At 45.2% G+C, this 18,208-nt stretch overlaps 2 non-coding genes across 2 annotated transcripts; both read right to left on the reverse strand.

The window, feature by feature from the left end:
* Positions 1-10,157: 10,157 nt before the first annotated feature.
* trnav-cac (transfer RNA valine (anticodon CAC)) lies at positions 10,158-10,230 on the reverse strand. The gene has a single exon. It is a non-coding gene; the product is annotated as a tRNA-Val (tRNA).
* A 745-nt stretch (positions 10,231-10,975) lies between these two features.
* Positions 10,976-11,048, reverse strand: trnav-cac (transfer RNA valine (anticodon CAC)). The gene has a single exon. It is a non-coding gene; the product is annotated as a tRNA-Val (tRNA).
* Positions 11,049-18,208: the final 7,160 nt, after the last annotated feature.

Genomic DNA, 18,208 nt, shown 5'->3' on the forward strand with positions numbered 1-18,208 from the left:
TAATGCCCCCGAAGGAGTAGTCTGTGAATGAAAAAGACAAAACATTTAGTCTAGCAGGTCATTTATTTAATTACCGCTTTATCTATTCAAGACTACCCTCATATAAAATAGAAAATATTGGATGTCAAAAACGTACTTAAGGTTATAGAATAAAATGTATACATTTGTTCCAATAGTTTTCAGAATTGTGTCAGCTGCTAGCACTAATTTGTGTGACTACTGAGTTGTGACAGTTAATATGCAAATTCAATTATTTTGGACCAATAAAATTTGAAATTACTTACCGAGACAACATGCAATGAAATATAATATATGTTGCATATATAACAAGAGAAAGAAACAGTCATAACTATCCAATAATTTTAACTAATCCTAGATGGAATTATACAATACTGTTTAAAGGTCTATGTTCAGTAAGATTCTTTTTGTTTTTGAAATATGATTAAAATACAGTCAAAAACAGTAATAGTGGGAAATAATATTGCAATTTAGGATCGCCGCTTATTTGAATCTGTTTTCAAAAGTATTTACAGTTTTTTTCAATCGCTAACAAGCGCTTACCCATACTTCAGATACTTTTTCCTAAACTCTTAACACAGACTCACACCAACAAAACACAATTGGCCAAATTGATAATTTTCTTCTCAAGAACACATTTTGTTACAGATTTTTATGATTGTTTACACACTAAAATAAAAATTTCCACACAATTTGCAAAATTCTACTCCAATGAGCAAAACCCCTCCGCAGATTTGCACAACATTACACACAATGTCTGCCTTACCCTTATAGCAAAACATTACACACGGTGATTTGTAAAACTCTACACACATTTTCACACCTTAGACACAGATAAGGATTGTGAGGTTACTTCCTTGTCATTACAAAGCCCCGGATTGCCATTGACCACACTAATGAATGAATTGGATATGCACATCCATCAGGCGTGGAAGCACACATGTGCTAATTTGAAAACGCATCACTCAGGAGTGCTATAAAAGGCAGCAGGTGAGTTCACCTGTCTTCAACAAAAATGGAAGGAGCTAGAAGAAGAAGAAGAAGAAGAGTGAGAATAAGAGGGGGGGGCTCAAAGAGGAGATGAAGGAGGTAGAGGAAGAGGAGAAGGAGGTAGAGGAAGAGGTGAAGGAGGTAGATGAAGAGGAGAAGGAGGTAGAGGAAGAGGAGAAGGAGGTAGAGGAAGAGGTGAAGGAGGTAGAGGGACCATGGACTGACACCGATGGAAGCTGGACAAAGAGTTCAACCAAATCTCTGGTTGATACTGTAACTGAATAGTTACAGTATTCTTGTTGCTTTTACAGCAGTTTTTCTTCAGAGTCAAACTGTATGTACTTCATGCAGTAATTTTAATTTGTCTACAGATTTTATTTTTTTCATTGATTTCATTGTTGGTTGATTACTTTAACTGATTATGGTAAGAAATACTGTAAATAAATACTTGAAATATGAGTCTGCAGAAATCAGTGTTGTGCAGTGCTTGGTAAGTTTATAGTAGGCCTATTTGTGTACATTCTCCCTATATCTCAAACTAATCATGAAGAATGTTGTTTGTGTGTCACAATTTTTTTTTTCATCTAAATTATCCCTTACATAACAATGTCTGGCCAAAAATCTAGCACATGCTATTTCCTAAAAATATTATTTTTACAAATGTGTTTTTTATTTATCACAACAGTGTGAAACTGGTTACAATAGTGTCTGATCATTGAGGACTGTGTTGGTTAAATGAAAACTAATAGCATTTTCACAAATATGTGTATATCTTTTGACTGAAGTGTGTATGTTTTGACAGAAGTGTGTCATTTTCCAAACAATCTAGAAATTATGCCAATTGAGTGTGGTGTTTGGATAATTGTGATTACATTTTGAAAAAAAGAACCCGGTTTTCAAAATTGCGTGTAAACAATTGAAAAAAACTGTAAATATATACTAACTCTTGTAAGGAACTCAGCTTTTTGGAAATATTAATAATCAATAATATCTTGTTATTATTAATTATAAATATTTGGGTCAGTTAATTGGATTAACTTGATGTGGCTGAATTAATATTACAATCAATTAATCAGTTCTTCCAACGAACTCTTTTGATTATTAATTTATTCTAAGAAAAGGGTATCTTCCATGGCCACCGAAGAATAATTATTTCTTCGCCTGTACTTGTACTTTGAGCCAGTAGCAAAAACCGTGATCGTAAAGTGACTTGTATTGCAAGCAAAACAGAACCAAATACATATTATGTACAAGTTTTATTAACTAAATATAGATATTTATATGAATATAAATAAACTAAACAACATACACACATGAATACATAAATAGGTTAGTGATAGGATGAAGTTGGAAACCGGAAGAGGGTCTATGAGAAGAACCATCAGAATTTCATTTTACACATTTCATTGAATTGAATACTTGCATTTGTAATGGGAACAATTCTTGAAGTTGTTGAAAATTGAAGTCGTTGATGGTTCCGGCAGTGTCAAGTGGAAGTTGGTTGAGCGTTCTCTTTCTCCAGGACCGCATGGCTGGTTTGGGCAAGGCCTGGGACTCTGTTGAGGCCAAGCCGAGCACCCAGGAGAAGTGAGGAAGTCGGAAGGATGGGTGATTGGAGTCGTTGTTGGTTGGAGTCTTTGTTGGTTGGAGTCTTTGTTCCAAAACTCCTGAGATTGTCCTTGGTTCTTTGTGAGAGAGTCTTCTCTCTTTTCCATGAGGCCGGATCTGGTTGGAATCGAGGCCTGCTGGGCCCTGGGGCCCCCGTGGAGGGGGAGGGGGCTCCCCAGTCTCACCAGAACAGTGTTGCGGCTGGATGAAAAACTAAGAGAGGCAGGTCACATGTGGACTGTCTCTAATAAGGCCTGGAGAAGATCCTCCCCTAAGGGTTGAACTCGACCAATCAGAAAGGGGACATGTCTGAGAGGGAAAGTGGCTCTTAGTTGATTTATGGATCTTTGTCCCTAGGAAGATTATACCTTCATTAATGCTAAAATAGCTATAACACATCCACACTGCATTCTAGAAGAAGGTGATGTACATCAAAGTGTGAGTCATTAAATGAGGATTAGTTAGGTAGGAGGCACTATACAGGTGAGGTTACATTGATCGTTAGTTTGTTGTATACCAGGATACATACCATAATATATACCTAATAGTACACGAGACAGTAAACCATTTACACTGTTTCTTTCACAGTTTTATGCATGTTCATTTATAGATCAGTTAGTCTATGATTAATGCAGCAAAGTCTGTTTTAAAGAGGGTTTCTGTTTCATAGTCTCTCTCTTGAGTATGTGGCCACATTCCTCGGAGGTCGTAAAATCTCCTTGTCATGCCCTGTAACATGACACTGTTTCTGCCCTTGTGTTTGTTCATTTGGGCTGTGTGAGGAGTTTCATAAACCTTTGTATATAATGAATAATTAGTATGTGTCTGATTGGTCCATACCCTACAGATCCCCCCTCTCGATCGTTGTTGTCCCCCCTCAAGGACAACCACGAGCGAAGTTGGAAGTGCAGAGAGATCGGACACACACTTGTCATAGAAGGCTGGAAGGCCATGGTGGCCTCTGGTTGCTCGTGTCTTCTGGAGCGGTGGTCGTTCCACGGCTGGTGATGTGGACAGTAGCCAAGTCCAGGTCTCTGCAGCAGGTGTTGAGGCAGCAGGTGTTGGGACATTCTGAAGTTCATTAGTTTTGGGGCAGGTGTTTCCTTGTGGTTGCAGGAAGTGGTTAGGCCTCTATGTAGCATAGAGAGGTTTTCAAGCTGACATGGTGCTGGTGGCCGGAGGTCAGAAGGTGGTTGTTAGCCTCTCAGTCACGAGAGGTCTGAAGGATTGAAGTGTTGTTCTGTCCTTATGGTGGTTCCGACGCAAGCTTGCCTAAGCTGGGGTGGGCAAGGAGTCGGAAGCTTGTACCTTACAGGACTCCTCGGGTGAGTCCTGTGCAGGGAGCTATTTTGCATGTGTCAGCGGCTCCAGTAACTCTGAGGCAGGTGCGTCCAGCTGTCCTTGCGGAGCCTCAGATTGACACCTGTGTGAAGGGTATGGAAGAGGATGCTGTCGTTGACAGCCGTGGTCTTCCTGTGGTGTTTGCAGGGTGCTGTCCTCCATGGCTTCTCCAAGGGGCTTGGCTGGTACCTGGGTTGTTGCCATGGTGACAGTTCTGTGCTGGTCCTGGGCATGCTCAGTCCAGCTGCATTGAATCTGGTTCGAACCTCAGTGTCTAGCTGGTCTGTAAGGCTTTGGGCACAGGTCCGCTCCTTGTGGGACGCTGTGATCTATTATGTGAGGTTGTTTACCTTCTGTTTTATACCCATAAGGTGGGGTAAGGAGATGAGAATCTTGATCACCCCGGTGTGGCTGTAACTCTGGCTTGGGGCATGGGTCGTTTGTCCTCTTCTCTCATGGTGCAGTTCCGTTGGCTCCGGTGCCGTCGGATGTCAGCAGCCATGGGTGGAACAGTGTTCCTCGCGATGGCTTGTCAGTCTTTTCGTTCTCCTAACCGGTTAAGGTCAGGTTAAGCAGAGGATCTGCAACATTTTGGCACACCTGTGGTGAGAGACTAATGCATGACCCTAGAAAGTTCAGAGCCACGGTTTAATGGGTTCGCTAGATATGTAGCATAAAGCTAGGTATTTCATGTGTAGCTAGCTAGTGAAGTGTGTATTGTATCCTTATCATCTTAGCTGTGAATGTTAGGAGGCTAAGACTTGTGTGGTTCCGAGAGTATTTCCTGGAAAGGGCATAGCCGAGATGAAATAAATGACTTAAGATGGTTCTTATGACTAAAATATTTCTCTGGACTTAACTGGTGGTTCACTACGGCTTGACGAAGTGAAGAATAGGAGGAAAAAGGACAGCTTTCCTATTCAAATTATGCTTATTATCAATCCTCGGGACTATAGTTATGCCCTAGTAATCGTTGAAGTTACTTGTGTTGCAGGGTCATAAAAATTAGTGCACTTGTTGAAAATAAACAAAATCACAAATAAAGGTGTCTCTGGTTCCTTTCTGGGCCCTATGGGAAATGGAACCACATTTGAACAAGAGAAGAAATGGAAATAAATCATATACATGACAGTATAGACAAGTGAATAGCTGACTGCTATTATTATCGAAGTAAAATAAAAATAAAAAGGACTTAAGTAAGTGATAAAAACAGCCGGAATGATCTGAAATTGAGAGTAATCAATAGCACTAGTGACTAACCTTTAGATTTGCCTGGACCAAAACTCCATAGTGGGTCACAGCTGTTGCGTGTTTAAGACCACACCGTGTGTGTCCCTCCAAAGGTTTAGTCAACATGCTGATGAAAATTCTCATAACTATAAGAATTCTTCTCTAGCTACATAGCTTACATGTAATTAAACTTGGGTTTAATTGACAGGGCATCTGCAAATTTAGCCTACAGCGCTCAGCAAGGACTATGCCTAAACTAGTGAAGGTGAAATTCAGCTGAGAAGAATTGAAAGTAAGGAAAGAGAAAAATTAGAAACCCTAAATGGGGTTAAAGAAAGTATTTTAGAATACTTTGCGCTGTATACATAAAAGCTGTAATTAAGGCTTCAAGTAAATGATGCTAACCGCTAACTGTAGAAGTTATTATGTAGCTTAGCCTAAGCTGGATGGATGCTAGGTTAGCTTAGCTTAGCCTAAACTGGATGGACACTAGGTTAAGTTAGCTTAGCCACCTAGGCTGGTTTGTTTACAAGATGACGTCACGAGTTAGCACTTCCTGTGACAAGTCGTTGTCATGGGAACCAGTGCATGTAAGAACAATTCAACAGTCCATGAAGAATGTCCGCACATTTTAAATGAGTTATGCATGTTTAAACGGGTTAAAAGGGGGCGCCTATACTTTAAATCTTTCAAGAGCTTGATGTTACATTCAGTAAAATGCAAATGTGGTTTGGCATTTGCAAATTTTACTCATGGAACTCTTCTCTTTACTGTACGCAACTTATTCTATTTGTTTACAGAGTAAGGAAATAGATTTGCTGTAAGTCAAAGCTTGTCTAAGCCTATATAGTTACGTCCATCTCGTGCATAAATACTGACTTTTCAGCGAGTAAACAGTTTTGATCGCTAGGTAGCTCTCTGCTTGTAGATGCAGCCAAAATTTAGGTGAATTTACATCAACCTAACAATAATTTGTAAGGTCTTTACTTTGTAGAAAGGGGAGCATCACCCAAGTCTACGTGTATATAACACTGTACTGAGATTCCTTCGTCAGAAACAGATTAAGCAATACTGCAATTTGGATTCCTTCAACCAAAGCAGACTAATAAATACCGGTACAGTTTGCATGCCGCTGAGATGAGATTCCTTTGTCAAACAGACTTACGCTTTAATGCTGAAATTACCGATACCAGTTAAGACCCCTTTTTTTTTATTTTTTATTATTATTATTTTAAGTAGAGATGTCAATTCCAGCTATCGTTTTATCTGCATTTAGACAAGCCAGCAGCTAGTGATCAAAATGTGTATCGCATATCATGTCCCGTTTGGATCGGAATGATCAAATAAGCACTTTTTTAGGATAACAGTAGTTACGAAGGGGCTATAGGTCATGCTAGTTTTCCTGTAACCCTTCATTGTCATGGAAACTAATGTGTAGCAGTGCCAATTCAACCAGCATGTAGCAAATGTTTGTTTCAAAAGAGTCGTGCATAGTCTGTTGGCAGGTGAGGCTTACACGTCCATTCAAGATTTCCTTTATATCAGTAAAATTCTACTTTTACTAATGCAGAGTCTTGCTGCTCTTTGAGCACACATTTTCATCTACTTTAAAAGTTTTATGTCCTATGTTGACCAGGGACTTTTTAGCAGAGTCTTGCATTGTTTTCATGCTGTGTGCCTTCTGGCTTTGCAGTTCAGAATCAATGGGGTCTTAGGAACCTTTTCTGGGGAGGCCTTCTGTGTTAGAGGCCTTCTGCATCAGGTCACGCATCGTTGAGTGGGCATTGCGTGGGGGCAGGTGAAAATATGGTGACTAACTGGTTTTGGAGGAAAAGTTTCTTGAAGCTGGTGTCCTCCTCCGTCACAGGTTCGTTGTAAGTTCCACAGAAAACTCGTTCGGAGTCGGTGGTGGTAGCACAGGCCCTTCTAGGTCTGTCCTGCTTGGTGTTTGGGCAGGGCCCAGCTGGGCTAGATGTGTCTAGATCAGATGGAGTCTGTCTCGGTGTGCCACACCGGCTGCAGGTGCAGACTGCAGGTGAAAATCAATGTCTCGTGGATTGGCAGGGATGTCTCTGACCTTTCACTTGAGATTGTTGAGTGTCACTTCATGTGCCATTTCAGGGATTGTCTGAGTTACCTTTTCCTCCTGCAGCTGCAGGGGCTCTCAGGACACTGTCTGGTGAAGTGTTAAGCCGAGGGCTTTGGCTCCTCCCCCCCTTTGTGCAGGGCTGGGGAAGCTTACGCTGCTAATGTGAAGGTCAGCAGGGTCCATCTTTCTTGTGTGGTCCATTTGCAGTGGGTTGGACTGTTGCAGCTCTCTTTGGACCACATGGAGTGCGTCAATAATGTTACAGCATCGCTAAGTCAGTGTTCGGACTTCCGCTGCACATTGATGGCTTTAGCTCTCTTTGAGTTCAACCATTTCTTTAAGTTCTTTGAGTGAAACAGTTCTTTACCCGTCGGTTTGCAGGTGCTCAGAGCTGTCGTCCGCCTGAAAACTGATGATCTCTTTCAGTTGCTCTGCTCTGTCAGGGTCCTTGCATCTGTCCTGTGCCTTCTCCCGTTGAGCAGGGTTCGTTCTCTGTGGAGTCCTGTGGCTGGCAGCGTTAGTTCATTTACCTCCTGTTTGAGGCCTGCGGGAGCATGGCCAAGGAGAAGATAATGCTGGTCAGCTCTTGGTGGCTCAGGCTGGGTGTCAGACGTCTGCTTTCATTGTTGCCTAACTGTTCCTTCCTCTGCCGTGGCAGGTCGTTGCCTGCTTCAGGCTGAAGGATGTCCATGACACTGCTCTGCCGGGTCTTCAGGTGGTCCTGGTGGCAGAGCTGGGTGTCTGAGGCCTACTGGAACACTTGTGGGAACACGAGAGAGAAATGGCAAAGGCAAATGCAAGTTTCTACAGAGGTTGTGAGCTATCTGTGTGGGAGAATGGCTATGTGGAGCAGCTAAAATTTAGTGTTGGTGAGCACACACAACAAAAAAAAAAAAGTTTTGAGTATCTTAGTTGACGTGCTTTAAGCAGCATCGACTGATGACTGGGCTCTTACATGTCATAACCTATTACTCAAAAATGCTGATGGTTCTTCTCACATGTTGTGCTACGAGAGTAACAGATAGAGCAAAACCAAAATAAAACAATGGGATGAAACCAGAAAAGAAGAGGAAGAAAGGAGTGTTTTACCTATTTAGGTTTAGCTAGGAGACATAGGTAAACAGGAGTCACTTATGGGTTATGCTGCTGTTAGACTAAGCTACCAGGGACACATCAGACATCTCAAGGTCCAAAAGAAGAAGAAGAAACAATGGGAAGTGTTTCCAGTTCTGTCTGGGGCCTACTGTGCGTTTGTGTTTAGCCGTACTTCATGTACTTAGCTTGGTGCTAAGGAGTGAGGATGGGTAAAACACAGACAGGAAGTAGGATATTAATGACCTGTGTAACTCGCTATGGAAACAACAGTCGCTAGATATTGTAATCCTATAGAGAGAGCGAAGATGAGGATAGTGACTAGTCATCTAAAATAAGGTAAAGGTAAAGTTAGAACGTCCTTATAGCTCTAAGAAAACTAAAAGGAAAGGGAAGCGTATCAAGTAATTTAATTAAATTTCAAATTTAGTTAAGCCCTTCTTTTTTTCTTTAGCTGAATATAAGAATTCAGGCTGAAACAAACGTAAATAACTAAATTGAAATAAAATAAAAATAAATAAAAAAAATGTATGTAAACATTGTGTGTTCTCATAGCTCTGGTAACTAGAGGGGAACTTGACTAAGCAAATTGATTTAATTAAATTCCCAATTTAATTAAATTCAATTTAACTGAATAGGACTATTCAGGCTCAACAGGTGTAAATACACAAAATAAAATAGGGGTAGATTTAAGTAAAAATAAAAGAAACACAAATAAAAACCCAAAGTATCTGGGTTTCAATCTGAAAGTGAAACCAAGAGGAAGGGGTCGAGAGAGAGAAAGAGAGAGAGAAGAGGGTGGTTTAACCCTCTTATGAGACGTGCTTCGTGAAGCTCTGACACCAGGGTGAATCATTCGTCTCAAATCATTCGGAGTGTATCACTGCTAAGGTCACGTGATTTTATTAAACTGGGCTTCGTTACGCGTCATAGCTGTTTCGAAATTGTTTTAAATTTCAACGGTTCGTGAACCATTGTGTATCTGGTCTCTATGTGATCTCGTATCACTTTATAGATTCGTACACATTTAATGACGCATTTGATAAAGGGTCTGATTGACTTTCAAGTCAAGCTTTCATAAAACGAGCCCTACGGTTTACTAAGATATTATGCCTTGAAAGACACCTCATATTAAACGATATTAGGTAGCTCGCGGATTGCCATTACCTGATTACACCTTTTGATAAAACCTTTGCGATTGGTTTGTAAAAGGTGTTTCGTTGATTTGAGTTTCCGCTACGCTTTCACGTGTTGGGCGAATGTGATGACCACTACACTACAGAAACCTAATGTTGAGAGGGATGTGCTTTTTAGAAGATGGCTCCTTCCATAATCTGCCCTGCAAGCAGTGTGACAGTCTGTAAATTCCACAAACAACAGAACAGAGGTTATTCGGCATGGCAATCTGCCTACAGCTCCTTGGTACGATGGCCTTCACAAGGGTTATGTAGCGAATTGCAGCATTTATATTTAACATGCCTCCACTTGTTTCCACCCAGTTTTGAACTGAGGACCTGTCGCGTGTAAAGCGAACGTGATAACCACTACACTACGGAAACTTGATGTGGATGTCAGTCCCACCTCTTCTAGGGTACGCTTGTTCAAAAACGACTGAAACTATAGACTGCCCAGTGTTTTAAACATGGCAAAAAGCTGCTAATTTTGTTGGCAGACCAAACATTTTTTATTACTGTACAGGAAACCTCAACGGTCATTTGTTTTATTTTTGACAGAAAATGTGCCTGCATCCCTGCAAGTGTACTGACCTGATCAAGCGAAAACCACACACAGTTTCCACCCAGTTTCGAACTGGGGACCTTTCGAGTGTGAGGCGAACGTGATAACCACTACACTACGGAAACACACCTTCAGGTTGCAGACATAAATCTTTAGGTGCACGCTTATTAAAAGGCATATAAAGGAAAGGAGCGCTGCTACTAGTGTGGCAAAAAGTTTAAATTTTCTGTCAGAATCCAACCACTGTTTCTGCTCGGTTTCGAACAGAGGACCTTTTGCGTGTTAGGCGAACGTGAGGAACACTACACTACAGAAACCTATTGATGAGGTACATGTGCTTTTTAGAAGATGGCTCCTTCCCATAATCTACTCTGCAAGCAGTGTGACAGTCTGTGAATTCCACAAACAACAGAACAGAGGTCATTCGGCATGGCAGTCTGCCTACAGCTCCTGGGTACGATGGCCTTCACCTGTCTTAAAAGTAAGGGTTTTGTATCGAATTGCAGCATTTATATTTAACATGCCTCCACTTGTTTCCACCCAGTTTTGAACTGAAGACCTTTGCGTGTAAAGCGAACGTGATAACCACTGCACTACAGAAACTTGATTTGGACGTCAGTCCCACTGCTTCTAGCGTACGCTTGTTCAAAAGCGACTGAAACTATAGACTGCCCAGTGTTTTTAACATGGCAAAATGCTGCTAATTTTGTTGGCAGACCGAACATTTTATATTACTGTACAGGAAACCTCAATGGTCATTTGTTTTATTTTTGTCCTTTTCTAAAGAGATTAAACCACAAACATCCCTGCAAATGTAACTGACCTGCTCAACAGAAAATCGCATACGAAATTTTTGCAAAAACCACCCACAGTTTCCGCCCAGTTTCGAACTGGGGACCTTTCGCGTGTGAGGCGAACGTGATAACCACTTCACTACGGAAACACATCTTCAGGATGCAGACATAAATCTTTAGGTGCACGCTTATTAAAAAGCATATAAAGCAGTGGTCTCAAACTCAATTCCTGGAGGGCCAGAGCTCTGCACAGTTTTGCTCCAACCCTAATCAAGCACACCTGATTCAGCTAATCAAGGTCTTCAGGATTGCTAGAAACTTCCTTGCAGGTGTGAGTTTGAGCTGGTTGGAGCTAAACTGTGCAGAGCTGTGGCCCTCCAGGAATTGAGTTTGAGACCACTGATATAAAGGAAATGAGCGCTTCACCCACCTAGTGTGGCAAACAGTTTACATTTTCTGTCAGAATCCAACCACTGTTTCTGCTCGGTTTCGAACCGAGGACCTTTCGCCCTTTAGGCCACCGGGTTAGGGAAGGGGACCCCCGCGCGTCGCCCCCTAGGTGATTTTTCGGGGACCGGCCGACGGTGCCGACGAAATCCGGCCCCCTCGCCCGCGATCCGGGCATCGGCCACAGGGGGGCGACTCGCCGACCGCCCTCAGTCGATTCGACACGCGCCGAACAGGTTGCGGGCGGGCGTCCACGGAGCGCACGCGCGTCCCCCTGACCGCCCTTTCGCGAAATTCCCTGACCGCACCCACCGACCACGGAGCGCCCGTCCGTCCCACCTGTGACCTGCGAACAGCCCCCTGGCCACGCCCACTGACACGAACAGCCTATTCGTCCCACCGACCGCCTGTGTGACCACGAACGGCCTTTTCGCCCACGGCCAACCTGGGTGACGGCCCCTGGCCCCGCCCACTGACACGAACAGCCTATTCGTCCCCCTAACCGCCTGTGTGACCACGAACGGCCATTTCGCCCACGGCAAACCTAAGTGACGGCCCCTGGCCACGCCCACTGACACGAACAGCCTATTCGTCCCCCTAACCGCCTGTGTGACCACGAACAGCCTATTCATCCCACTGACCACCTATGTGACCATGAACGGCCTATTCATCCCACCGACCGCCCAGTGACCACGGACAGCCTATTCGTCCCACTGACAGCCTATGTGACCACGAACGGCCCGTCCGTCCACGGCCAATCTAAGTGACGGCCCGTGGCCCCGCCCAGTGACTACGGACAGCCTATTCGTCCCACTGACAGCCTGTTTGACCACGAACGGCCCGTCTGTCCACGGCTAATCTAAGTGACGGCCCGTGTCCCTGCCCAGTGACCACGGACAGCCTATTCGTCCCACTGACAGCCTGTTTGACCACGAACGGCCCGTCTGTCCACGGCCAATCTAAGTGACGGCCCGTGGCCCCGCCCAGTGACCACGGACAGCCTATTCGTCCCACTGACAGCCTGTTTGACCACGAACGGCCCGTCTGTCCACGGCCAATTTAAGTGACGGCCCGTGGCCCCGCCCAGTGACCACGGACAGCCTATTCGTCCCACTGACCGCCTGTGTGGCCACGAATGGCCTATGTGTCCCATCAGAAGAACTATACATTATTAGACTTAAAATGGCATGTCCATGGACAGCCTATTTGAACTCTGTCAAATAAGTTACAGGTCGGCAAAGTAAGGGCCCACCTGTAACTTATTTGACAGGGTCCAAATAGGCTGTCCGTGGTCAATGCATTAATAGGTCATATTTCATAATTACAGTGGTTTTATTAGGTGAAACCTACTGTACACCACACAGGGGCCACAATACAACACACTGATGTACATTAAAGCTATCAATTATGCATAATTAGCCTAAAAATGGACTGTCCACGAACAGCCTATTTGGACCCTGTCAAATAAGTTGCAGGTGGGCAAAGTAAGGAACCACCTGTAACTTATTTGACGGGGTCCAAATAGGCTGAGCGTGGTCAATGCATTAATAGGTCATATTTCATAATTACAGTGGTTTTATTAGGTGAAACCTAATGTACACCACACAGGGGCCACAATACTACACACTGATGTACATTAAAGCTATCAATTATGCATAATTAGCCTAAAAATGGACTGTCCACGAACAGCCTATTTGGACCCTGTCAAATAAGTTGCAGGTGGGCAAAGTAAGGGCCCACCTGTAACTTATTTGACGGGGTCCAAATAGGCTGTCCGTGGTCAATGCATTAATAGGTCATATTTCATAATTACAGTGGTTTTATTAGGTGAAACCTACTGTACACCACACTGGGGACACAATACAACACACTGATGTACATTAAAGCTATTAATTATGCATAATTAGCCTAAATATGGACTGTCCACAGACAGCCTATTTGGACCCTGTCAAATAAGTTACAGGTGGGCAAATTAAGGGCCCACTGTAGCCTAAAAATGGACTGTCCACGAATAGCCTAATTGGACCCTGTCAAATAAGTTACAGGTGGGCAAATTAAGGGCCCACTGTAGCCTACAAATGGACTGTCCACAGACAGCCTATTTGGACCCTGTCAAATAAGTTACAGGTGGGCAAATTAAGGGCCCACTGTAGCCTAAAAATGGACGGTCCACAGACAGCCTATTTGGACCCTGTCAAATAAGTTACAAGTGGGCAAAGTATACCTGTAACTTATTTGACGGGGTCCAAATAGGCTGTACGTGGTCAATGCATTAATAGGTCATATTTCATAATTACAGTGGTTTTATTAGGTGAAACCTGCTGTACAACACACTGGGGACACAATACGACACACCTATGTACATTAAAGCTATTAATTATGCATAATTAGCCTAAATATGGACTGTCCACGAACAGCCTATTTGGACCCTGTCAAATAAGTTACAGGTGGGATCTTTTTTATATTTTGTTGTCATGATTGATAAAAATGCATAAAAATGATTAAATATCAATTTTAAGTTCATCTTTGGGCCCCCCTGAGCAATTAGCAGCCTTCAGAACCCCGAAATTCCACTGTCCACGAACAGCCTAAATTTTTGAATGGGATAAGTTGCAGGTGGGACGTCCAGATCTCAGCCTCTGGACACAATTTGGAGCTGAAACCTGAAACAGGGCCCACCTGTAACTTATTTGACGGGGTCCAAATAGGCTGTCCGTGGTCAATGCATTAATAGGTCATATCTCATAATTACAATGGTTTTATGTCGTCAAACCTACTGTAAACCACACTGGGGACACAATACAGCACACTGATGTACATTAAAGCTATTAATTATGCATAATTAGCCTAAATATGGACTGTCCATGAACAGCCTATTTGGACCCTGTCGAATAAGCTACAGGTGGGATGCTGTTTTTAACTTAGACATTTTCAGCGGATGAATCCCCGTAATGATTAGGCGATTTTATCACATGTGGTGAAGTCCCACCTGCAACTTATTTGACGGGGTCCAAATAGGCTGTCCGTGGTCAATGCATTAACAGGTCATATTTCATAATTACAGTGGTTTTATGAGGTGAAACCTACTGTACACCACACAGGGGACACAATACAACACACTGATGTACATTAAAGCTAATAATTATGCATAATTAGCCTAAAAATGGACTGTCCACGGACAGCATTTAGGGCACCCGTCAAATAGGTTACAGATGGAATGCTGTTTTTAACTGTAACGAACTTAACGGGGTACTACGGACCCCAGTCTTTGCGGACCGTCTGAGGGGACCCTGAGGGGCCACAGATTTCAAATCGGAGCCATTCGGAGCTATTGGGACCGTTGCGTGGGGATGTCCACCAAACGCCTATGAAAATGAATGGGATAAGTTGCACGTGTCAGTGGCTCCCGCGCGGCCCCCGGGGGTCCGAGGGGCCCCAAACTCTACAAAAAGTTGCGTCACGTGGCCCTCTGCGACAGACAGAGCGGGCTAGGTCGAGACATGCCAAGTTTATTTTTAGCTATTTTTTATGCACCTCTCTGTCTCCCATTGATCTCTATGGGAGCATGTGTCTGCAAGGGTTAATTCAGCAGTTAGGATTAGACGGCCTACTTGTTCCAACTTATGTGCAACTTATTCCATGGGGCTGTTGGTGGCCAATTAGCGTGAAAAAAGGTCAGAGGGACGCGGAACTCTAGAACCCGTCCCCGGGGCCCGTGACGAGACCCACGTGTCGGTTTCGGGCCGATCGGGCGTTTCCTTCAAAGCGTTTGGCTGAAACACATACTTAGAACCGATCTAGAACCACCAAGCCCGTGATCTAGAACCGGGGGCCCCCGGACCACAGCCGTGCCGAATTTGGGGCCGCTGCGACCTTTCGACCCCTTTTGGCCCCTGTTTTTTTGACGTCCCACGTGCAACTTATTCCATGGGGCTGTTGGTGGCCAATTAGCTTGAAAAAAGTTCAGAGGGACGCGGAACTCTAGAACCCGTCCCAGGGGCCCGTAACGAGACGCATACGTCAGTTTCGGGCCGATCGGACCTTTCTGTCCACCCTTCACCGAGCACATGGTCCAATTAATGGCAGCCCTCTTGCACACACAGAAAGACATATGCTCAGTAGAACCAAAAGTGAGGAGATTTTTGAACAAAAAAATGATACACTTGGAACCGATCTAGAACCCTGCGATCCGGGATCTAGAACCGGGGGCCCCTCGACTACCAGGGCGGCGAATTTGGAGGCGGTGCGACCTTTCGACCCCTGTATTTCCGCCCTCCCACGTGCAACTTATTCAGTTTAAACTTCACAGTCGCTTCCAGGTCAAGGGGGGCTTTTTTCGGCCAAATGAGCAGTTTTGGGCACGGAACTCTAGAACCCGTCCCCGGGGCCCGTGAAGGGACGCATATGTCAGTTTCGGGCCGATCGGGCGTTTCCTTCGAACCGTTTTGCTGAAACACATACTTAGAACCCATCTAGAACCACCAAACTCGTGATCTAGACCCGGGGGCCCCCGGACTACCGCCGTGCCGAATTTGGGGCCGCTGCGACCTTTCGACCCCTTTTGGCCCCTGTTTATTTGACGTCCCACGTGCAACTTATTCCCTGGGGCTGTTGGTGGCCAATTAGCGCGAAAAAAGGTCAGAGGGACGCGGAACTCTAGAACCCGTCCCAGGGGCCCGTGACGGGACGCATACGTCAGTTTCGGGCCGATCGGACCTTTCTGAAACACGTCCACCAAACACCTGTGGAAATGAATGGGATAAGTCACACGTGTCAGTGGCCCCTGTACGGCCCCCGGAGGTCCCACGGGCCCCAAACACTGCGTGCCGGGGCCCCTCGGGCCCCCGAACGACATAGCAGGTGGACGAGTCTCTAGAGCTCAGGGCTAATTTTTTCTCCACATTTGTTCAAGTTTCTCTTCAAATGCCACTTGCACTCATAGTCAGGTCATAGACTGGCATTCCCTCTTGAAGGGTCAAACTGAAAACACACTCGGAACCGATCTAGAACCACCAAACCCGGGATCTAGAACCGGGGGCCCCCGAACACCCACCGCGTCGAGTTTGGGGCCGCTGCGACCTTTCGACCCCTTTTGGCCCCTGTTTTTTTGACGTCCCACGTGCAACTTATTCCATGGGGCTGTTGGTGGCCAATTAGCGCGAAAAAAGGTCAGAGGGACGCGGAACTCTAGAACCCGCCCCAGGGGCCCGTGACGGGACGTACGTGTCAGTTTCGGGCCGATCGGACCTTTCTGTCCACCCTTCACCGAGCACATGGTCCAATTAATGGCAGCCCTCTTGCACACACAGAAAGAAATATGCTCAGTAGAACCAAAGCGAGGAGATTTTTGCACAAAAAAATTATACACTTGGAACCGATCTAGAACCCTGCGATCCGGGATCTAGAACCGGGGGCCCCTCGACTACCAGGGCGGCGAATTTGGAGGCGGTGCGACCTTTCGAGCCCTGTATTTCCGGCCGCCCACGTGCAACTTGTTCAGTTCAAACTTCACAGGCGCTTCCAGGTCAAGGGGGTGTTTTTTGGCCAAACGAGCAGCTTTGGACGCGGAACTCTAGAACCCGTCCCAGGGGGCCGTGACGGGACGCATACGTCAGTTTCGGGCCGATCGGGCGTTTCCTTCGAACCGTTTTGCTGAAACACATACTTGGAACCGATCTAGAACCACCAAACCCGTGATCTAGAATCGGACCACCGTCCACCAAGTACCTGTGAAATCGCATTGAATAAGTTGCACGTGTCACTGAACCTCGTTCGGCCCCTGGAGGTGCTAGGGGCCCGAAACTTCTTGGAAAGCTGCGTCACTCGGCCCCGGAAAGCACACAGAGAGGGGAACGTCTAGTCACACAAAAAAAATACTTGTTGCCCAATGTCCACAGAACACCTATGAAAATCAATGGGATAAGTTGTACGTGGGACGCTTTGCCGTTTGGCCCCCGGGGGCCCTGGCGGCCCCAAACTTAATCTGCCTACTGTCACTGGGGCCCAGAAAGACCCTGGGGGATGTAGAAAGCTGAACCATGTGTGGATCAGGCCGAACCACCGAAACGCACACTTGGGAACCACGTAGAACCTTGAAACTAAGGATCTCGCCCCGGGGCCCGCTGGGCTACCCTCACGCCAAATTTCGAGGCCCTGTGACTTTTCGGCTCAGAGTTAGAGACACAGTGAATTGAGACAAAAAACAGGTGGTTAGGGGTCAAAATAGGCACTTTGTGGTACTGAGGATGACTATGGTGAAGTTTAGGTGGTTAGGGGACCCCACAGGCACTTCGTGGCAATGGAGAAGAAAATAGGTGGTTAGGGGTCAAAATAGGCACTTCGTGGTACTGAGGAAGACTATGGTGAAGTTTAGGTGGTTAGGGGACCCCATAGGCACTTCGTGGCAATGAAGAAGAAAATAGGTGGTTAGGGGTCAAAATAGGCACTTCGTGGTACTGAGGAAGACTATGGAGAAGTTTAGGTGGTTAGGGGACCCCATAGGCACTTCGTGGCAATGAAGAAGAAAATAGGTGGTTAGGGGTCAAAATTGGCACTTCGTGGTACTGAGGAAGACTATGGTGAAGTTTAGGTGGTTAGGGGACCCCATAGGCACTTCGTGGCAATGAAGAAGAAAATAGGTGGTTAGGGGTCCAAATAGGCACTTCGTGGTACTGAGGAAGACTATGGTGAAGTTTAGGTGGTTAGGGGACCCCATAGGCACTTCGTGGCAATGAAGAAGAAAATAGGTGGTTAGGGGTCAAAATAGGCACTTTGTGGTACTGAGGAGGACTATGGTGAAGAGTAGGTAGTTGGTGTACCCCAAAAGCACTTGGTGGACTCCCACGTGGTGCAATGGCACCCC

The sequence above is a fragment of the Siphateles boraxobius genome, unplaced genomic scaffold (assembly GCF_051911475.1).
Source record: "Siphateles boraxobius isolate OS27281-9 unplaced genomic scaffold, OSU_SipBor_1 281, whole genome shotgun sequence".
Lineage (NCBI taxonomy): Eukaryota > Metazoa > Chordata > Actinopteri > Cypriniformes > Leuciscidae > Siphateles > Siphateles boraxobius.